Source organism: Triturus cristatus, chromosome 7 (assembly GCF_964204655.1).
Source record: "Triturus cristatus chromosome 7, aTriCri1.1, whole genome shotgun sequence".
Lineage (NCBI taxonomy): Eukaryota > Metazoa > Chordata > Amphibia > Caudata > Salamandridae > Triturus > Triturus cristatus.
In genome coordinates, this window is record NC_140590.1 from 789417878 (window position 1) to 789441559 (window position 23682).

The following is a 23682-nucleotide window of genomic DNA, read 5'->3' on the forward strand; positions in this document are numbered from 1 at the left end:
TCAGTCTTTACAGGTGGACCATGCAGTGAATGCGCTGCACCTCTGTACATAAATACACATCCTCCCGTTTGCAGGTCTAAGATGCAAACAGCGTCCTGGGGTAGAAGATCGGATAGAACACAGGAGGACATGTCTGGGATGTAAGCTTCACCCAGGTCCCTGGTGAAGAGACAGGGAAGAACATAGGCATGTGTGCAGTGTCAAGTGTCAACCGCACCTTGGATGTGGAAGACTGGATAGAACACAACCTCACATCTATGGTGTAAGCTGCACATTGGATCCAGATGTGGAAGACTGGACATAACGCAGCCTCACATCTGTGGTGTATGCTGCACCTTGGATCCAGATGAGGAAGACTGGACATAACACAGCCTCACATCTGTGGTGTATGCTGCACCTTGGATCCAGATGTAGAAGACTGGACATAACACAGCCCCACATCTGTGGTGTAAGTTTCACCCAGGGCTTTGGTGAAGCAGACAGGGAAGTACACAGGCATGTCTGCAGTGTCAGCTGCACCGTGGATACAGATGTGGAAGACTGGATAGAACACAGCCTCACATCTATGGTGCAAGCTGCACATTGGATCCAGGGGATGTATGTCGTTACAACGCACACTTTTACAACGCATGCACTTACAACGCAATTTTTACAACGCAACATCCACTACAACGCATTCCATTACATAGCATGACACTACAACGCATGTTTAAAAACTACCTTTACAACGCATTTCATTACATCGCATACTACCTTTACAACGCATACCATTACAACGCATAATATTAAATTGCATTTAAGGTAAGTATTGGATAGTATAGGGGTAAAAATTACTATTCTAACTCCAGGGGGTGCAACAGTAGGGTAAGTGTTGGATTGCGTTGTAATGGTATGCGTTGTAAAGGTAGTATGCGATGTAATGGAATGCGTTGTAAAGGTAGTTTTTAAACATGCGTTGTAGTGTTATGCTATGTAATGGAATGCGTTGTAGTGGATGTTGCGTTGTAAAAATTTCGTTGTAAGTGTAGTGCGTTGTAATAGTTGCGTTGTAAAGGCTGTTCACCGATCCAGGTGTGGAAGACTGGACATACAACAGCCCCACTCTGTGGTATAAGCTGCATCTTGGATCCAGATGTGGAAAACTGGACATAACACAGCCCCACATCTGTGGTGTAAGCTTCGCCCAGGGCCTTGGTGAAGAAGACAGGGAAGTACACAGGCATGTCTGCAGTGTCAGCCGCACTTTGGATCCAGATGTGGAAGACTGGATATAACGCAGCCTCACATCTGTGGTGTGGGAGGCACCCTGGCTTTTGGCGTAGAAGACAGGGTAGAACAGAGCCTCATGTCTGCAGTGACAGCAGCACACACTTTTCTGATGCAGAAGACAGGATACAACACAGCCTCACACCTGAGGTGTAAGCTGCCCTGCGTCCTGGCGTCGAAGACTGAAAAGAGCACAGCCTCACGTCTGCGGGTGGAAGGTGCCCCCTGGGCCCCAATACTACTTCCGCATTAGGCATGAGAGCAGCGGAGGATGCACAACAAGGCTGTGTGATAGTGACGCCTCGGAACTGCCAATCACAAGAACTGTCAGCACGAGTGGCCAAGCAAGGATTCTACAACAGAAATCACCTGTGGCCAACCAGAATGCAGGAGCCTTACACAAGCGTGGAAAGGGAGTCCCCTCCTCCTCACTTGGGTAGTATTAGACAGGCGTAATGAGGTAAGTGGGTCCCTGTGTCATCTCGTGCGCGGAGCCTCTGCACCTGCTGCATAATGATGGAGACGCAGCGGAATTGGAGCTGGAAGCTGGCAGGGATTAGGGCTCTCGCGGTGCAGACTCGGAGTCCTGGGGCTGGAGGGCCTCCCTCACACAGGGGTACCAGATCCCAAGGGCTCTCGCAGCGGCCGGGGAGGCAGGGCGTCCGGCACAGCGCCCACGGAAAGATTGCCAGCTGAGCCCACAGGCCAGGGGACGGCTCCACCACGTGGAACCCACTCCCAAATGTAAACCACGGGCCTTTTCACGCCCCTGTGTAGTTCCATTTGTGTGTCTGGGGCTACAGCATCTAAATGTATCTGCAGTATTGCCTTGGGACACAATCCCTGTGTATCTTCACCCCACTCCCAGCTCCCAGCTACCCGATGCTCACAGCTCCCCAAAACCCTACACTGCCCATTCTCTCTTGAGGTTACCAGTGCCTCCCTCTGAGGAGCCGGTGAAGAAGGCTTGCTTGTCTGTGCCTTTGGCTCTCAAGATGTATATTAGGCTACTAGATATTTCCGTAATCCTCTAATTTGAACCCAATTACTAATGCTTGCTTGTCCTCGCGTCAGTTTAAAGCGCTCTGGTGTCTCTCCGGACGGCCTTCGGCGCTTTATAAAAATGTAAATATCTGACAATAATATTAATAATAAAATAATTGAAAAATGAAACGACCTCCTGTTTTATTTCTGGGGTAAATATCAGTCTCCTGCCCTAGTTCTGGATTAACTGTGGTTGTTCATTTTTTTTATTTTATTCAACAGTTGACCAGAGCGCGGCCGGCGTTGCACGGAGGCGCCAGTTTACTTCACAACTACAATTTACAAACGGTCGCAGAATACACAGAAACAAGCGCTTGCAGTTAGTGTAAGCTGCGTTTGGAATGTGGCCTGTGGGTGAGTGCACGTCCTTGTCTGTGCCACAGGTGAGCAGCATAAAAAGCACCCGGTAGCGGGCGCGCGCCGTGCCTGGGGTGGGAGCAGAGCGCGGGACCCCCGGGGGCCTGCCTTGGAACGGGAGAGCGGCTCCTCCAGGAATGCGACAATGACCTCCGCCGGCGCTCAGGGCAGCTGAGTGCACAGTTTATACATTCTCCGTGGGAGGGCCCTGACCCCGGATAGCTCCAAGGGACCACCCACTGATGCTGGCATCCCGCGTTCCTGGCACACCGCAGGGTCCACACAACGAGGAAAGTGGACCGTTTTATCACAGACTTGTCTTAAGAAAGACAACTATCCGTGGGATGCGTAGAGCGACGATCGCTCATTGCGCGCCCACCCTTATAACAGCATCACCTGCTGTATGAAGGCCCGTGATACACTGCACGGTCCGAAAACACACGCATCTAAACGTGTATCTCGTGTGCAGTGGCGTGGCGATGATGTAACAGGCCCTAGAGCAAGCAAGGAAAATGGGCCCTCCTGTCCCTGTGGTTATGTACACAAAAGTAGCCATAACTGGGATGCTGGCCTGTGCCCTGGTGCCACTGCACCTCCCGCACTATTGCGAGTCACGCCCCTACTGGTGTACAGGCTGCCTGTCTCTCCCCCGAGGCCTCGGCAAATAAGGCACAACACAGCAACTGTATCCACGAATCTGGCTTCAGTCCAGGATCTCTGCATCCGTGTATACTGCAGCGGCCACCAGAGCGAGAAGGGGCCATAACCCCATAAGTACCTGTTGATCCCCTCTCTCTTTTCACCTGTGTGCGAGAGTCAGTCTGTCTGTCTGCCTAGCCTCTCTCTTTCACTCCCTCTCTCTTGGATCAGAGAAGGTAAAGAGACCACGGACCCGACCCCAGACCTGTATTAGACTTTCCAGCGCAGAATAGCTCCCAGAACACCTTTACATGTAGCGCCATGAACTCTTAAATTCTAGAACACGAAACTCCTTACTCAGTTGTATATTGTAGCCCCGACCCTCCCCGCCCACGGGTCCAGTGATATGGCAACAAGGGCCCTGATTACTGCCCAATTCTCAAACTGCATGCGTAGAGCTCTACCCGGGTCACCCTCTGCGGCTAAAACCCCCTGCCACGGAGCCACAAAGACACTGCACTGGACTTAGGGACGCCGCCTGATACCCTCGCACCCACTGGAAACATAACGAGGACTCCGCGGAAAGAAGCCGGGACCCCTGCAGGGGCTTGTTTCTTACCGTATGACGGCGGTTTCAGGGCCCCTGTCCGGCCTCCGACTTTACTGCAGGCTGCTGAACTATTTTTGGGTCCAGTCTGGGGAGCCATGTATGGATTGAAGCTGTCCCCCTCCTCCCTCCTGCGCCTCCTCCACTAACCACGCCCCCAAGCCTGATGGGCACCTGCTGCTGCGGCGGCCAGCCAGGGAGGGAGGGGTTGATCGCCGCTTTCGAAACTTTTCAGACTTTGGCACTCAGCTTTGGTAACCCCCAAATAACGTACCCGCAAAAATCTCAGATGTAAACAAATACTGCACGCGTGCCTTTAACGAGTGTCAGCTTCACACAACACAACATTGAAAAGTCCTCTAGGAAATGTTGTAAAAGGAAGACCTCGTTCTCGTGTGCTTTTTATTTTCCCAGAATGAATCCACAGAGTGAGGAACGCACTGTGAATGACATGCAGATGTACAACTGTGACCAAGGAAATGCCTCACTCACAGTGTGAAGCAACGTGAATATCAGTTGAACCGTCCAATCGAATACATTTATATATGCATGACTGGACCAACGGAAGTATGTACATATCTTAGATATATATATTTTTTAATTACAAGATGCTGATGAGACAGCTAGAGCCCCTAAGACAAACCTAAAATTATGTCCAGTGGTACCTTTTCTTGTCCAGTCTAGTGATAAAGCATTTAATATTCCAACACTCTGTGCCCTCATCCGACAGGACCTCCGCAACGCGACCGCCCGCATTACAGCAACAGAATCCCGCATCTCGGATGTTGAAGATGATGTCTCCGCCCTCAAGGTGCTGGTACAGCAGCTCCTGTCCCGCATGAGTGAGCTTCATAGGTGGGTTGAGGACGCTGAAAATAGATTGCGATGAAATAATCTCCGCCTTGTGGGCTTTCCTGAGGGCAGCGAACCCTCACAAATTAATACCTTCGTCGAGGACTGGATTAGATCCTTGATTCCCCCGAGTGTTCTGTCTGCATGGTTTGTCGTGGAAAGGGTCCACCGGGCACTTACACCGAGGCCCCTGCCAGGAGCCCCACAACAACCAATTATTGCTCAGATACTGAACTTCAGAGACTGCGATGCCATCCTACAGGAAGCCCGCTCCAGTCCGCAGTAGTCCTGCAAAGATACCAAAGTGATGATCTTCCCTGACTTCACGAAAGAAGTACAAGCCCAGCGAAGATCATACACACATGTGAAACAGAAACTGTGGGCCCTCAACTTGCAATATAGGCTCCTCTTCCCAGCCCGTTTTAAGGTGATATTGCAAAACAAGACGCACTTCTTTGATTCACCAAAAGCGGCATGGGCTTGGGAGAAAGAGGAATGCTCGGCCCATTCTTCAGGGGGGGACCCCCGTGCAGAGCCCCAAAACGACCCACGGGCAGGCGCGTCTGTGGCCCTCATGGGCGATGCGCTGGATCCCGCAAAAGGCGCAAAGTTCATGGTGCGGCATCCACCTCCCTCGCAGGTTCTCCCACGAGAGGAGCCAGTCATCTGCACCACGGGATTCTGCGGAAATCCATGAGAATGCTGAGACCCGGGGCCCGACGCCAGGGGTCCACTCCAGCGTCTCCCCAAGCCCCAACTCTGAGGACAAGGATCTTTCACGCAGTCCCATTATTTGACTGCGCGCAGTCATTACTAATGTCTTACACTGGAGGAAACAACAATCCTTGATCGTAGAGGAACCTTATGCATTGCCATACAGACGCTCTTGTAGATAGCCTTTTTTTCTACATTCTTAAATACTGTTTAGTGGGCGCCAGAGGCTTCATTTGGGGAAGTATGGCGAGGGGGGGTTAGTTGGGAGGGTGGGTAGGGACGGTTTTCCCTGCTTTTGTTATTGTTTGTTTGTTCTTATGCAACACTGTGTACGAAACCAATGATGCATCCCCGCGTGGCCAGAGCGGGGGGGTCAAGCACCCCTGACTGCCTCTCAAACCTGGCCATCTAGATTGTCTGCACACCCCAGATCCCGGACCCTGCACGCTGCTACCCAGTCAAGATGTCCCATCCCCACAATGAGAGCGAACCCCTTAGAATCCTTTCATGGAACGTCAACAGACTTTTAGATAAAATTAAGCGGACAACGATTTTAAATTATGGACGTCGGGTTCACCCAGATGTCCTCTTGCTGCAAGACACCCACCTGCTGGGAAATCAATGTTCCTTTTTGGCATGCCAGGTCTTTGATAGAGTATGGCACTCAGAGTTCTCTAGAGGGGCTTGAGGAATGGCAATACTTCTACGGCGTTCCCACCCATTCACACTGACCCATACTGTCATGGACCCTCTGGGCCATTTCACCACCCATACAGGCACACTTGGGAACACAACTATCAACTTGATGTCAGTGGACAACCCACCGGCAAACTTGGACTCCACACTTCGGGTTGCAGTGGATACGCTATTCGCCCTTTCCCAGGGCCTAACAATGATTGAAGGTGACTTCAACGTTGTTCCTCACCCCGTGAATGACACCACGGGACCATCGTCCTCCCATAGAAGGCTGGGGCTAGACGGCTCCTAGACTGGTCTACTAAACGGGGTGTCTGCAACATCTGGCGTACCTGGCACCCTAGAACACTATAATATACACATACATCCACTGCGCATCATACACACTTCTGCATTGATCTCATCTACATGCCCGCCTCAGACTGTAGATCAGTCAGAGAGGTCCAAATCCTGGGGCACGGCATTTCGGATCACTCCCCTCTCCTGCTACAGGTGGGGGGGCCCCTCGGGAGCACTGCGCCCCATATTGAGACTGAACGTGTGGTTTCTTTAGGACCAAGATTATAAACTGGGGATTGAGGCCAAATTGAAGCACTACTTCCAAACCAATGGTGGTGTGGTACAACTTCACGGTACACTGTTGGAGGCGAGCAAGGCTACCATTCGGGATATGCTAAGGGACTCCTTAAACATAGATGACAAGTCCTGGATCGTCACCTCTCCGAACTCAAGCCCAAAGCCATCCGCCGGGAAATGACAGCGGCCTCAGCGAATGGGGAGGTGGAACACCAACAGCTCCGCCTAGTGCAGGAGGAGATTAGATCCATCTCTCCTGAGTCCGGTAAAACAATCTGGAGGCCCTCAGTGGCCAGAGTGTACAGCTGGGGACACAAAAATAATGTCAAGTTACTTTACTGGCTTGCTACTCACCCCCTGGCCAACCGGATAGTCCCCAAAATATGTGATCCAGGAGAGCAAGCTTTCCGCACTCCGCTGACATTGCCCGGACCTTCACGACCTACTATGCTGAGCTTTACTCAGCAAATCACTCACACACACCAACTGCTGCTCCCTCTTTCTGCAACATGTCTCTCTCCTAAGGCTACAATATATAGGGATGACCATGCGTCCGGTCAAAGTTCGCATCACCGAACATAGAAGTAACATTCGTTGCCTACGAGCCACCACGAGAATGTACAGACACTTTACAGAGACTCAACATTCCCCTGATTCCTTACACTGGATTGTATTGGAAGCTCACCTACATATTTCCAAACAATCTTTGTTTAGGATCGAACAGAGATGGGTACACAGATTAGCGAGCCACACTGAGGGTTTGAATGACGATATCCCATGGAGTTCCATTTCTTAAACATCCAATATGTAACCCAATTGCAATAGTGCCATTACTTTCTTGTATCATCGCACTATTTGGATTAGAGGCTATCCACCAGTAGTTGGCCTTCTCATATACACTACTCCATTGGTACTGTTCCCTTTTCCTACACAGACTGTTAACGACATTGTGATAACGAGTCTAGTCTATTCCAACCTAGCTTACGATGTTCTGTCGTCTTGGTACCTACCCTACAATACAACCATTGATTTATGTTTATTGTCTGCTTATCAACACATTCTCTTTACCGGCATGTCTGACATCATCTTTTTACCTACATGTTCGCCTGTGGCATCCTTTGCCATTTCGTGCTTAGTACTCGGCATGTTAGGATTAGAACATCTCCCCTCTCCAACATGTCCGCCATAGTTTCTGGCGAGATCACGTGACCCTACGTCTCACGTGATCACTACGGTGACGCGCCACGTCCGCACCACACCACACCCCCTTTCACGTTTTGAATCAGGAGACTGTGGGTATATCTCTCCGAATTATCCACTCCCGGTCACCACCCCGGTTCCTGGCGGTATTGGGTAGGTGTTACAGCGTAGCGTGAATTAACGCGGGTGAGTACACCTCTATTCTTGTAACTTTGTTTTGCTCTCGAGAGCTACTTCTGGGCTCTCCTGGTGAGCGTCTCCTCCGCCTGTATATTGGCCGTATTCTCGGCCCCGATCAGACCGCTCGACACACTCCTTGCGGTGCGGTTCTTTTTCGGTGTGAGTACGACGCGCCATACACGGTTGAGTTCCCACCCAGCACCCCATCAGTGCCTCTGTTTACTATACCACCACTGTCAGCCTTGGTTTGACTGATTGCCTACCTTACGTACGTCATGTACCAGGCCTCCCTAACCCCCCATTCCCCTTTGTCTGACGCTTTTATCTCTACAGGACCCAACTGGTGTCCTCTAGTCACCGCCAGGACTGTTGCTAGCAATTTCTAGCAACCCACCAGGTGAGTTCGCAGCTGCATTCCCTTGTCCACGAGTGATGTGTTATTCCTCTCCTTTAATACATGTTTTTTTAAAATATGTTTTTATCTGCACGCCCCTTTACTCTTTGATTTGCACACTGGGTGTTATTACACACCATATGCGTTATTGATTAAAGAGTTGATTTACCCTTATGCATCCAAACCTCAAGTGCGTGTTTTTTCACTTTGGTGATAATCCTTGTTGATATTTAGAAGAGTATTGTTTAGATTGTTATCTGGTATTATACTTTTTTCACCCTTGTCCGCAGGCAACGCACCTGAAGACGTGGTAGGTAGAATGCACCTCTCCACGTAGTGTAGATAGTTGCTTATGATCCTGAAGAAGTGCCTAGATCCTCTGGACACACGAGGCACGAAACATGTCGATCTATAGAGTAGAGCTTCATGACTAGACACCTTCTCTAGTACACTAGCCACTCTACACCATTTTAATCGGGTAGTTTACCTTCCGAATAAATTATTGATAAGGACTAACTGACCCGTTTTAATCTCACTCCTCCACACGTCTACACACTTTAGGCCCCTCACCTCCATGCACCAACCGGCAGGAACAGAAGATCCCCGATAAAGAGCCCCGGTTCGGGTGCCCGTCAAGGATTGCAGCGCCGCCTTGACGAGGGGCAGAGCTCATATGATGAAGCATGACACCCAGCTTGCTGGGTGTGTGAGAGCTCTAGTTCAACCAAGGGAATTTCCCAAGTCACTACTAGGCCTTTCCGGTTCTGTATAATATCATTGACGTCCTGAACAAACTTTTTTATGCACCAGAGGAACTTTGTACCCATTTTTGTTCTTGTTCTTGTTCTTGTTCTTGTTCTTGTTCTTGTTCTCTCCTAAGGCTCCCAGAGAGGGAAGTTGAGGCCTTGGATGAACCCATCACCAATGAGGAAATCAATGAGGCAATCTCGGCTCTGGCCACTCGCAAGACTCCCGGTCCGGATGGTTATCTGGTGGAATATTATGCAAAGTTCCGAGACATCTTGACCCCACAATGCCACACCCTATTTGACGAGGTCCTGGAAAGAGGCACCTTTCCCCCTGACACCGCCACTATCATGGTCATACTTGAAACGAATCCTCCCCCACTTTCCTGTTGTAGCTACCGTCTGATCTCGTTAATTAATACTGAGAATAAAATGTATGCCACAATTCTTGCCACCCGCCTGAAATGAATTATTCACATTCTTTTATACCATGAACAATGTGGCTTTATGCCGCTTCGCAGTACACAACACTGCCTGAGGGGCCTTCGGGTGGCTCTCGCTTACTGCCATCTCCTCACTCCTTACTTGGCCTTAATGCCCCTCGATTTTGAAAAAGCCTTTGATACGGTCGACTGGTGCTACTTGGGGTGTGTACTGGAGCGTGTGGACCTTGACCCCCACTTTTGGAAACTTGTGGCAGTCCTCTACTCCAACCCGTCCGCAAGGGTCCTTGTAAATGGGGCATTGTCACATGCCTTCCCCATCAGGAAGGGCACCTAATAGGGATGCCCACTCCCTTCCCTTCTATTTGCTCTCGCAATCGAGCCTTTGTCTTGCCTTATACGGATGAATGGATGGATTCGTCAGTGACTTTGGCAGGACTCCCATGAGGACTGAATCACCCTATATGCGGACGATGTCCTGCTCTTTCTAGCTGACCCGGCCAACTCTGGACTGAGATGCCTCCGCATTCTCCAGTCCTTTGAGAGAGCGTTAGGCCTGTGTTTGAACCCAACAAAATCCAATATATTGCCTTTGCACCCCTCTCGGGCGTGTGTGGATTGGCAGACCAACATTACCCTACAGAGACTCTTTCAAGTACCTTTGTATTTGGGTTGCCCGTCACCCAGAATTGACCTGGTCTCTTAATGTGAACCCACTGTTCAAACATACAAAAGATGATCTTAAGCATTGGCAATCTCTTCCGCTTAACCCCCTGTGCAGGATTGCCCTATTTAAAATAATGGTTCTACCTCGCCTCCTCCATGTACTTCAGAACCTCCCGCTCCATCTCCCCCGCAGCTGGCTCCATGGGTTGGACGCATTGATCACGACTTTCCTCTGGAGTGCCTCAAGATCGCAACTGGCTCTCACACTCTGGCAACGGCCCCCCTTCGATGGTGGTAAGGGGATGACAAATTCCATTCTGTACTATCTGGCCCATCGTCTGTTGGTTTTCCACGACTGGTTTAATAGGGGTTGGGGAGACCCGGCCTACCGGCTGGAGCTGGAAAGCCTCAGATTCTCCTGGATACAGACCATGCTATACGAGGCTCCTATTCCTCACACCCTACCTGCAATCACCCGGACGGCCTTTCTGGCATGGAGATCTGTGATGTGACACGCCAGAATTACACTACAAACACTCCTCTGGCACGACACTCGCCTGTGGGAGGTGTGATCATTAACGGGCTTCCAGAACTGGGATCTGATTGGTATCACCCGGGTGGGAATATGTATGGAGAGGGGATCACTTGTCCTCCTCCCAGCATTTGCAGCAAACATACTCTCTGTAGCCTACTCAATTCTACAAATATCTCCAGTTGTGACATGCCCTGGCCCTATACATACCAGAACACACAACAGTCCAGAGATTCAGACCAATGGAAGCTAAGCTCCTCATGGGACATCTGGGGGAGTGGGGAATATCCCAAATTGACTGATCCCTGATAAACAATACCCCATCCACACTAGATTCCCTCAAGACCCGATGGGAGCAGTAGCTCATTCCACTGGAGGAGGAGGACTGGAGGGAATCATTAATGGCCCCCAGCGTACTCACAATATCGGCCAGGCTCCGCCTCATCCAAATTTACTATCTTCACTGCGCATATCTTAGACCGGTGAGCTTGTATAGGGCTGGGTTCCTCTCATCCCCAAAATACCCTCGGTGCGAGGCAGAGCCAGTTGACCTCTACCATATCATTTGGTCCGGAACCGTCCTTTCTAAGTATTGGGAATTGATTTTAAATTATCTGAGCCCCATACTGGGGTGGGAGGTTCTCCTCTCTCCCCTCGCTCTCCTCCTGGGGGTGATGGACGGGCTGGATGGCTCCCGTGATGACAAGTTGTTCCTGGGGACGGCCCTGTTGGTAGCCAAGAGAGACATTGCAGCGGCATGAAAGAACTCGTTAGTCCCTTCTATCGCAAACTGGCACAAGGGAGGTGACTGGTGTTCCACGCAGGAAAAGACTGTGTATGAGGCACGAGGCTGCCCAGCTAAACACCAGCGGGTGTGGGGCAAATGGCTGGGCCTGCTGGAAGGAACTGCCTTGGTGGGACTGGGCGGTCTGGGGTGGGGACTGAATGTTCTCCATCGCCAGGATGGTCGGGGAATTGCTCTGTGAGTGTAAAGGTATATATGTTTTTTTGCAGAAATGTTTTGTTTCTTTTGTTGAACATAAAAACGGATAAAATTGCTTATAAAAAAAAACATTTCAGCACTCTGAGTGAGCATAGCCCCGGATCTCAAGTTTTTCTGCTTTTGCAGAACATTATGTTCAGTTGTGACTTTGAAAACCATCATTTAAGGAGTACATAGCAAGAGTGCCATTGTCTTTCAGAAGCACATATTAAGCAGCTTATACTGTCTCAATCCTGCCTGTTTACTTGCCGAGCTCTCCACTCCTCTGGGTTTATAGGTGTACCCCACACTCTATGACCTCATGCCAGGTAATTCCCAACCCTTGCAGTTGTAAAGACAGCCTAGGAGTCCAAAGATGAAACCACTTATCTCCCACACTGCCAAGGATGTTGTTTAGTGGGCCTCTGATGGAAAGGGGGGCTTCAAATACCTCTTTGATTCTCCTGGGCAAATTGGTCAAGCAGTTAATACCCAGCTCGCAGTAGAGGGTATGAAGGTTAAATCCGATACCGTATAACTGCGACCACTAGAATTATGCTTCACTGAACAACCAAATTATGTGGCAAGGTTGAATAAAGCATGTGACAATGAAGCACAAATTATACAGCAACAAAAAACCATTTCTATGGAATATTATGAAATTAAAGGCAAAATAAGGTGCTAAATCTGTTTTAATCACTATCGGGGATATTCTCAAGAACACTGCAGAGTCTAATTAAATTGTCTTCCCCCTCCTTACCAACCGCTCTTCAGCCTGAAACATGGCGGCTCAAGTATTCCTTCAAAAACGAAGGGCCTAATTACCATCGCACCAGTGGTCCGACCACCCCATTACGAATATGGCGGTCGGAACTCCATTGCACCGCAGTAGACACCAGGGAACCGCCAGCGGTATCATGGAGGTCTTTCCTCCATGGAAAGGCTGACAGTCCTGAAACAATGGGGCCCCTCTAGGGTCCCCTGTTGCACATGTAAATTGGGGATGCATGAAGGGGGGAACAAGATGTGCCCCCCTGTGTGCATGCACCCCAGTTCCTTCACAGCATGGAGTTAACAGGCCATTCCGTGCAGGAACTTTTTTGGTCATCCTCATTGTGGTGCACATTTTCAGAGGCATCACCGTGGTGTCATTTTCCCGAGCTAGGCCCATGTAGCGAAGCTGCTCATTTCTTACATTGTCCTATTTTTCACAATAACATTCCTGCTGTGAACGTTTGCGCATATTTGCATGGATGACAAAGTTGGATTAGTTTCACTGAAACTACTTTGTTTACACATCTAGCTTCGCACAACATTATCATGATGCCTTGAATATCATGTATAAAGCCCCTTTAGGCACTATGTACAAATGTCGTTCTATCTTCATCCACGGGGCAACAGAGCTATCTACATATCCATAACATCGCTAATCTACAACGTACATTGCAAGGCTGCTTTTGATTATAAATAGGGCTCCCGGTTTTCCGTTTAAACGGATTTTTACATATAAATACAGACGGAAAACAAGTTTTCCTTTGTCTGTATTTAAATGTAAAAACGGGAAAATACTAGCACATTTTGCAGCGCTTCTGTGCTCCAGCAGAGTTGCCTCGCCACGCTCAGTAAGTGCCTGCACAATGGGGGGGTTGTGGTAGGAGATCAGCGCCCTGATCTCCCGGATGATCTGTGGCTGCTAGCGCCAGGAGGCCTGCATTGTTCTCAGCGCCCCACCAGTGCGAAGTGAATCACTCTCACACACAGCGCATTCAGCCCCCTCCCTTGGCTCGGGCTGAGCTCTCACTCTCGCAGACACGCCTGGGGTGGACAGGGGGTAGTAGGCAGCCTGAAGAGAAGAAACCGGATCCTGCGCTGGCAGGCAGGGCTCAGTCAGACACACACACAGGGAAGAGGGTGTAAGTGAGACTCAGAAACCGAGTCTTTGCAGCGTTTGTGACCTGACAGCATTGCCCATAACCATGCTGTCTCTTCCTTCTTGCCTGGACAAGACAAGGACAATGTCCAATTCTGCTGCCCCCCCCCTCTTTTTTCCTCTTCCTCCCTCTCTTTGTCGTGCTCCTCCTCACTTGTAGAAAACCGTGACTGTTCTTTCCTCTCGTCATTCGTTCCCCGGTGAAATGGATCCAAAAAAAGAGGACACGTCTTACAAAAGTCTTTTCCTGACATGTTTCTATTCCAAAACGCGGCCTCAGGAGGAGAAAAAAGGTTTTAAAATACGAACAATAAACACATAACTAAATAAAACAAGACAGAGTCATCGCAAAGTGGCCAGATTGGTGTTATTCACACCCAAACACATTAGCACCACCTTACAGAGTTTGCCAGTCTAGCGCTACTTTTCTTTTCATGTCCTTAGCTTTCTGAATAATGAGTGTAAAAGCTTTAAGTTGTATTCCCTATGAGTGTTTGATTTTTCCAGAATGTTGTTACTTTTTTCAGGCAGCAAATTACTCTGGTCTAGTGCATAGTTTGAATAGAGTTGCTTCTAGGTGTTTATAGCAGGGCACAATTGGGTTGTAGCTGAAGGGAGTGTGAGTTTATCTCAGTGGGACAGTATTGTGTTCAGTGGGGGAGAGGATACAGCACTCTCTGCAGATGACAGAAACTGCAAGGCTCTGAGACAAATGGCTTGTGATAGCACTTTAAGCGTATTTGGGACATTCTGCGAATGGCAAAGTTTTCAGATGTATTGTGTATGTATTGTGAATACAGAATGTATTGTGTTGACCAAGAACAACCAAATGCATGTGTGCATTGTCAATTTAAATAAATGTGGAAAAATACTAGCTGCAGCGTTGCCTTCTGCTTGTGGCAAAAATAAATGTGGATAAATACAGAAAAAATGCCCAAAAAATAAATATGGATAAATACAGACGGAAATGGCAAAAAAATAAATACCATAAAACCGGGAGCCCTAATTATAAATAATGAGCATCTTGATTGATTAGCAGAGGAGGCACTTCAGCGGACACTGAGGGTCCCTGCATGCTGGGACTTCTCCACGCAGCGGTCTGACATCTTGTGAGGAGTGTCCAGTTTGTAACCAAGACAGAGCCCTTCATTTTGTCCCACCATTTAATAGGGTTGGATCGTCCCTTTGAGAGATTCTTGGCTCTACACACACTCTAGGTACACTTAGAGTAGAGTTTTGCGTATCAGGAGTACACCTGATTCCTGTCTTGTTCATATGCCTGCATATATGTACTGTTTTAGCACCATTGTCGAGCAGTACCTGCTATTTACTCTTCTGGTGCTTGTAATCACTTTTATCTGCTTCTGTCTACTGATTATTGCAGCACATGTATTCTATACAAGAAGAACTTTGGTTCAAAAATTATATATATTTAAAATGTCCCACTGTGTATTCTGTATATTTCTCTGAGCATAAGTAAGCAAGAGTGACTGAGCGAAAGGTTCTGATCTGGTTCCACGATTCCTGAGGGGTCAGGGTTGTCCTGTTCAGTGGTTGCCAGAAACCATTCGCTCCCTGGTAAAGTTAGATGGGCTCACGGTGGCACTGTGAGCTAGCTAGTCTTGAGGCCAACATATCCTGCGGCGGTGCCCGGAATCAGTCTAGTCACCTCACCCAAAGTTTATGTTATCCAAATGAATGCACAGGTCCTACGGATTAGTGGGAACTACACGACAGCGGGACCGCCAAAAAAAGCCTTCCAGACACGAGGAATCTTGTAATCTGGCAGGCAGTGGGCCCACCGGTTTGGCAGTGAGGGAGCGGGCCGCCGGCGTGGTGGTCTGCTCCCGCAATGCCAAACTCGTAATCAGGCCCTTAGTGATTTCAGAATTTAGGGCACTGTCTTTGACTGTATCATCTCCTACATAGCTGATAGAACCAGATTATCAGACTTCTCCTTGGTGCTTAGCACCTTCCACCTCCTGTTACGGCGTCCCTCAAAGGTCATCCAGCACCCCTACTCTTCAGTGGCGGCCTCAGCCCTCTCCGGGAGACTATCAACTCATTCGAAGTAACCTGCTACGAGCACACCTATAATGCTCAGATGAATCTACAGGTGGGAAATATCCTTCTGACCCAGACAGTTGTGCCCTGGCAAGTGCTTCCACGCAGGTGGCCACTGGATGCGGCAGAACCTTCTGAAGTTCAGCACCTCTGAGACCGAGATTCTCACCTGTAGACCTGGTCTAATTACAACCTTAATAATATTTGGTTCCAGGACCCAGACCGCCACCAACACTCCAATGTGAATCCACACTCCATCAGCCTTGCATTTCAATGCGAGCTGACGCTTGCTGCACTATCCATAAAGTGCTTTCTTCCTTTTTAGTGGTATGGAGTGCTATACAAATGCTATAATGCAATACAAATGAAACAAACACACTACCAACAACCAGTAGATGTCTTCTAAAACATTATTCACCCTCAAGTTGTTATTTCTCTTTCAGAGAAGCAAAAAGTAAGGTCATTTCAATAACACTTTCCTTTCTACCTCTCTGCCTAGATTGTGCAAAGCATATACAATGTTGCATTTGCCAAAAAAACAAATCTACATACACATACAATTTGTAATAATGAAAAGTGTGCCTCTTTTACTCCTGCATCTCAGTGATGTTCGAAGACGTTTACTGTGTATTGTGTCTGCATGAGCCTCTTTCCATCAATCAACTGCCCTGCAGAGCAGTATAGTGGAACAGACATTAATTATGTAAGAGTCTCGCTAGGTGACGCTTTAGGACTAAAGACATCTCCTGTTTGAGGCGCTAAAGTCTTGAGACCTCCTGTAATAGTTGCAGCTTTAAAAACACCATCTGTGATGTACACAACAATTGACACGTTAATGGAAAAGAATAAATCATTCTTGCCACCCCATTTGAGTTGCATTTGTTGGTGTTTTATTTCCTGCTGCAGATAAGCCCGTTCTTCAGTCCTGGAAATGGACATCTGAACACAACTAGGTACAATTTAGCACTTTTAAAACCATTTCCATACAACAATCGCCAGCACAAAGGCGGGCATTTAACATTTACAAACAGTCATGTGCACATTTTTTTATTTTATTCAAATCTACAGTTTTTGCAGCAGGTGTTGGATTATGCCGTGACAGCTGGGTGCAGCAAATTCATATTTACGCAGAGAAAGGCACGGCCACTGAATCACTTTTTCCATTGGGCCGTAAAATACTTAGTAGTACACATTTGTGTTTTCATATGTCGTACGGTTTTGAACACGTTAAGCGGCTCTATGACTGGTCAATCGGGATTACATGTTAAAACTAAAGAACACCTTCATAACCACAGTATTATAAAAATGAGACAAAGTGGTAGTAGCCCTGGCAGTCTTAAAGATCTAAGTCAAACTATGTAAGCGGCATCAAGATAACAGCCTTAGTGGTGGCGCCCTGATCCTTGAAACACTGAACGGGTCAGAGTGAGTTCAGAGTTTTGAGGACTCTCGTATCTTGCAAGTGTCCAGTCCCAGGGTCAACTCTGGAGCTGTCCCGGGTGCTGAAGTCCTGAGTGACAGTCTTAACACGCTGCCTGCGTACTATGGTAGTCTAAAGTCTTAGGTTTAGTAGTATTTGACAGTACATTCTGGATCTACACTTATGGCACTCCCATATTTAAGGTTTGTTTTTAGGCTACTTAGACAAGTCATATTCACTTAAAATAAAAACAAAGTTGAATAAAAGTTAATTTATCACAGTAACTTCTTACTGTGGTAAAGAAATAAAAATACGTTTCCCTGCTCTCTCAGCTAGTGGCCAGCGTGGGCTACCGGGATCAATAAATTCTGATCCTGCACTTGCAGTCGAAAAGGTTTGTGGTACTGGTATACCAGGCTAGACTCTTGGTATCACCCCTATTTTGTAAATGGCCCTATCCCTGGATCTTTGGTCACAACATAAAAGCTTCAGCTGTCGTAGGTTCCAGGTGGGGCCCTGCTATCCCCCTTTTAGAGTCAGTGCTTCCTGAATATGCCTAGATGATAATTGGCCATAGACAGGGACACATGGCTCCAAAGGCCCCTGTTCCCTCAGCAGTTCTACTTGTGGTGTGGTGGTAGGTGTAGGGGTCTCTCTCACCTCTAAGCAATGACTTGCAATCCCTAGAAAGATGAGTTGAAGAGTCAAACCCTGAAGTCCTGACATCCATCCCTGATCCAGGGGTAACCGGGGATGACTAGTTGACTGAGCACTGCTCAGCTCAGCAGTAGCACTACGACCCCAAGTATGGCTCAAGGATACCTTTCCAGCACTTAGGACAAGGACCAGTGGAGCAGTAGGTTCTTGGTGCCATGTCGTGCAGCAGGCCTGGCTCCAGGATTTTGCATCTCAGGGGGCTATGAAAAAACATGTAGATAAATGGGGGAAGCAGGCAAAATAACCAAAATATTTTTGAGTTCTGCTGTTTATACTGATAAAGTCTGTCCAATATGGACGTCTAAGAAGGGAAACTAACACAAATGTATTAATGTTGGATCTGGTGGTTCGACCTGTGGCCATGCTCAAAATCCAATTTTTCTGTCTGACTTTAAACTACCAGAAACCACAAGAGAGTGCTTTTCCTCGACAGTGAAGTAGAGAGAGGTGTGAGGCTGTCAATCGGAAAGAGCTGATCAACTGGATTGGTGGGATCTGAGTGATCAAAAGCAATAGCCCTCATGCATCCAGATGGGTGTCATGCTTCATCATCGAGCAGCTATGCGTTGAGCCAGCGCTGCAATGCCCAATGGGCCCTCGACGGGGCTCTTTGATGGAGATCTTTAAAATAAAATGCTGTGATGAAGTATGTGAGTGAGAGTGCTGTGTGGATAGATTGGCTAGTGAGTGATTAAAATGACTAAGAGATACCTTATCACATTTATTATATGGGTCCTCCTAACATGAATAAAAGCAAAAGAAGGCTGTCCTGGAAACTATGATTCTTGACAGCTCATGCATTGATGTAATTAGAGGTTAACAGGTTCGCCTTATGTGTAACCCTGGGCGTAGTTCGCGTAGCCGCGCTTCGCGAAGCTACGCGAAGATGTACTTGCACTACGCGAGCTAAGCACCGCTTTGCGAGCTTACATAGTTGCTTGGGGCGCAAGTTCGCGATGGCTTTTCTTGTTCGGGAGCGCGGTGAGCGTGTTCGGGGAGCTGTTTGCATGCTCGGGGGATAATATCTCGCGATCTTACCCATGCGGTCGCCAATGGGCGCGGCCATCTTGTTTTTCAATTGTCCCGCCCGCTCGCGATGCCTTATTTCCTGTTCCGGGTAGTGGATAGCGTGTTCGCGATGTGCATTGTCGTGTTCGGGAGCGCATTTTACTTGTTCGCGATGAATAGTGCATGTTCACGAGAAATATCTCGCAAACTTACCCACGCGGTCGCGAATGGGTGCGGCCATCTTGTTTTTCACTCTATGCTATGGTTCTGGGCCTACTTTTCTATCCTCCCTTTATCTTTGTAATCCTTTGTATTTAAAGCATTTTTTCAGACTTTTTTTTAGTTATCATCTATCTCTCTCTTTGCCTAAGTTTATATTTTGTATTTTATTTCTACTTTTACTGTGTTTTTTTACTTTTATAAAGTTCTTTCTTTCTTCTTCCCCCTAACTTTGTTTTCCCCTTCTAACTTTTCTTTTCCGCCTTCCACCCACCCCAGAACCATGGCCAAGGGCACAGCTAGTGCAAGGGCAAGGGACCTGCAGGAGCAGACAAGGTCCGCCTGCCTTGCAGCAGAATGCGTCCTGCAGGGGTGCAGGCCCGGCAACTGTTTGGGGAGAAGGAGGTGGACGCCCTTGTTTTTTTCATTCAGCGCCCCCTCCCCTTGACCTTGGCAGCAGGCGGCAGGCCCGGCTCCGGGTACACTACCCAGGAGCGGCACCGTCAGTGGGCGAAGGTGCGCCGGGCAGTGTTCCGGTGCTCTGGGGTCCGGCGCACCCATAATCAGCTGGCCCACCGGTGGTCCGACATCCTGGACCGGGAGCAGGACCTGTTGGACCTGCTAGGTGTCGAGGTCGTCGGGCTTGGTTAGTAACTTATTGTGTATAAATTAAATTGGACGAACAACAAGATTACTGCTGCGTGCTACGTGTTGCTGGTAAATTACGTTCCAAAAAGCAAAATCTTCTTTGATTTAAGGACCCAGGTGCTCGGTGGTACTCTTACTTGTTTGCAACTTAGTTTGCGCTAGCTTGTGCTGATTATGTAAGAGTTTATTTTAGAGAACTGAAGTTAGGTAATGCGATTTGCTAGAGAGACTCTAGTCCTTCCATTGTCCTACTGTGAAATAGTGGTGGATGGATATTGGATACTAGGTTTAGTTTGTTAGTATTAGTTAATAATTGTTTTATGCGGTCTGTGTGACACCTCCTCTGTCACTGAGTGCTGCTTACCCCAGTCCTCCGTAGAACCTTTTGTACTTTGTTTAGTGAGTGGTAGGCTTAGCATGGTCAGTCAGTAGCAGAACTAGATCAGAATCATGCAACCAACCCACAATTTGTTGTATGTATGTATGCACAAATGTATGCATGTGTCCTCCATCTCATCTATGCATTTGATGGCTGAAAAAAATGGAAATGCAGACTTAATGAACAATTGGCCCGTCTGGAATAGGTGCTGTAGGTCAGGTGGTACTTACTAGGCTTCGTTAGTATTTGTAATCAGAATGATTATGGAACACTGGAGTGTTCATAAATAAGTAGACGATCCGTGAATGCAGGAAGAAGCCAGTAGTCGATCCATCTGATTAGATAGGTCAATTTTATTGCAATTGTTGTTTCCTAAAATGTTATTTGACTTATTTTTCCAAATGATTTATTATTATTTGTTTCACAGCACTCCTTAATGTTTGTCTCTTTCTTTATTATATTTTACATGATCATCAGCACCACCCAGGGGCAAGAAGACGGGGTCGGAGTCGGCGGGGGAACCACAGGACCGCTCCTCTACCGAGGCTCCTGCTGCTGGCTCCAGTAAGTCCTCCAGTGGTTATATTGACATTTATATTTCCCTAACTTTTACTGCATCTTTTTTTTCCTAACTATAAATTATGGTTCCACTTTCTAATTCCATTTTTTACAAAAGCTTCTTTGACCTTGACTATCTGTTTCCAAATTCTTTTTATCCCTGCCTCTAACTAAGTTCCTTCTAACTGCCTCTGCTATGACTCTCTGTACTACTACTACTATTACTCTGTCTGTAGCGTAGCTTGCACAGTTGCCCACTCTTTATTGAAGGTTTTCTTTGGAATAATAAAACTTTGATTGACCAATAGCTCTAGCCACTGTGTCCTGTCCTTTGGGTTGTCCTCTTCTAGTCTTCTCAATGTTAAGGCTTTGACAATTACCATAAACAAAATGGCCAACCAGATATTTGACTAGTATTTTGGATCGGATAGTACATGATACTACTATTGTTGTAGTGATTCTGCAGAGCCACATACAGAACTATGCACAACAAAATAGGATGTTGGTGATGGGAGGTTGGACCTTACTGATCACACCTCAGTCCGAAGAACCCACGATACCCTGACCGACTAGCTTTAGTGTCTCACATTAGGATCCCACTCCCGACCCCCCCCCCCCCACGAAGAAGATACACAATGTTGATGATGACTGAGACAGACAACCCAGAACATAACACCATTTTGCTCACTCACTTGTGTAAGTCCACCCCACCACATCAAATACCACAGAGTCTATGTGTAAGTTCAAAAGGTTTATTTGAAACAAGTAACAAACTCTGTACATCGTTAATATGAAATTTAATTTACTACAGCCATCGTCAATAAGCCAGCAAAAAGCCTAAGATTAAAACAGTAAACATTTACAAGTGCATGACAACAAGAACAAGAGACAAGATCTTTTGAATTCTGGAAGACCCCTCACCGTAGAACGTAGAAATACTGGTTACATCATGCATCATAAGCTCTGTAAATCTCTGGTTTATAGAAGAGAATCTTCCGCCTATTATATGAGAAAAATGCTGCGCGTTAGCCGTTAGATAGTATATTGGTGAATGCAAGCATTTTGCAGTCATGGCAAAAAGTGTAACATGTATGTGATGGCTAAGCAATACAGACTAACCAAACTCAATAAGTGGGTTGTTTTTCGACCTCTTCACTTGCACGCAACAGTCAAGTGGCCTCAAAGGCGTCTACTGCACATGTCAATAAGCTGGCAGGTATAATTAAATATGCGCCAAAAGAGTAGTAGTCGACATGATGAATCTAAAAGGGTTACACATGGCTCAGGCTAACTTTCAAAAGAGTAGAGTAGGACTAGATGACCCTAGGAACCATATCACTACTAGTGTCTGTCTACTGACTGTTCTTACTGTCTAGTGCTGATGTATGTTGTATTAACTTTGTTTTCAATTTTCCAAGTGAACACTAATAAAATAGGGGGAGGTTTCCAGGCATCTAAAAATGTGTGATGTTTTTTTCTAGGCACACTACCATCCACCAGTGCCGGCGGGGCCAGCGGCGATGCGGCCATTCCGGAGGGGGCAGGAGAACTTGCGGCACCTGCAGGAGAAACAGGGGGGGAGCCAGCAGCAGTGGCCAGCGGCGGTAAGTTATACTCATTCTTCTTGACATTACTACTAGATGGAAGTGTGTTCACTATTTCACTGTACTGTGCGACTTATTAAGTTGTAGTGAACATTATACAACGGTTGAAGAAGACACCCTTTACTTAGCATTAGCAGCATGAGTTGAGTAAACAATGGCCTCTTCTATTTGACTCAGATCAGATGACCTTGATGGATGTGTTGAACAAAGAGGGAAAGAAGGGTGGAAGGACGGGCGAGATAAATAATATGACTGACTGGCAGAGAAGGATATGTTGTTGGAAGCATGCATAGGTGGCTGATAGTAATCAGATCAGATGCATGGGTTGTTGAAGGATGGGTGGAAGGTGAAAGAGAATGACTGCCTGGGTGGGCGACACAGTATGGGTGGCTAGTGCTAGATAGCAAGAATCAGCGGTGTTTGGTTCAAACTCAAAGCCAAGGCAAGCAAGGAAGGAGCGGAAGCATGGGTGGTTGTTAGTGCAACCAAGTAAGTATGAGATAAATAAAAAAGAAGGATAAACGTATACTTTAATGGATGTATGCCTGGATGTACTATCATCAATAGACAGTATAGGTGGAAAGTGTCACTCGAGAGTCTTACTTTGAAGAAAATGTAAAAGAAACTGTGCCACAGTAGCAAAGCGTAGGGGAATATAGGTAGTATTATCAGAATACAGTTGACTCGCAGTAGTTTGCAAGCACGTCATATATATATATATATATATATATATTATCAAGCGGAAGCCCCTTCCTCCGACTCTGGGGACCACTCCCTACCTATTAATGTATTTTCGATTGGGTCAGCCAGCCTGCAAAGGGTGGCCTATCTGTTGTTTATGGTTACACAATCAATGAAAGCAAAGTACCCTCTGCAGTAGCGGTTGGTGGTGGGAGTGCTGGCGGGCGGTGACATGGGGAGGGGCAGGGTGGGTGGCACTGGCAAGTAAACTATGTATTACGGCCAAATACAGGTAATCAACATAAAAATAAATAACATTTTTTTCATTGTGCGCACTGCACCGCCGAATGAGATGCAGTGCGTGCAACATTTTTTTTTTTTAATGTATTGTTTAATTACCTGTGATTGTCCTTAATCTATAGTTTACTATCCCCACCCTGCACCTTCCCACGTCACCGCCCGGCAGCACTCCCACCACCGACCGCTACTGACCTGATGTCATATTACCATCTATAATATGAATATAAGCAATGATCATTGGATCAGATAAATAATCAGCC

General features: G+C 47.4%; 1 protein-coding gene across 1 annotated transcript in view; it reads right to left on the reverse strand.

The window, feature by feature from the left end:
• SGCD (sarcoglycan delta) overlaps positions 1-4049 on the reverse strand; it is a 941570-nt gene extending 937521 nt beyond the window's left edge. Inside the window, exon 1 of the mRNA XM_085617616.1 lies at positions 3926-4049. The gene's annotated coding sequence lies outside the window, so the exon portion shown is untranslated. The remainder of the gene's footprint in view (positions 1-3925) is intronic.
• Positions 4050-23682: the final 19633 nt, after the last annotated feature.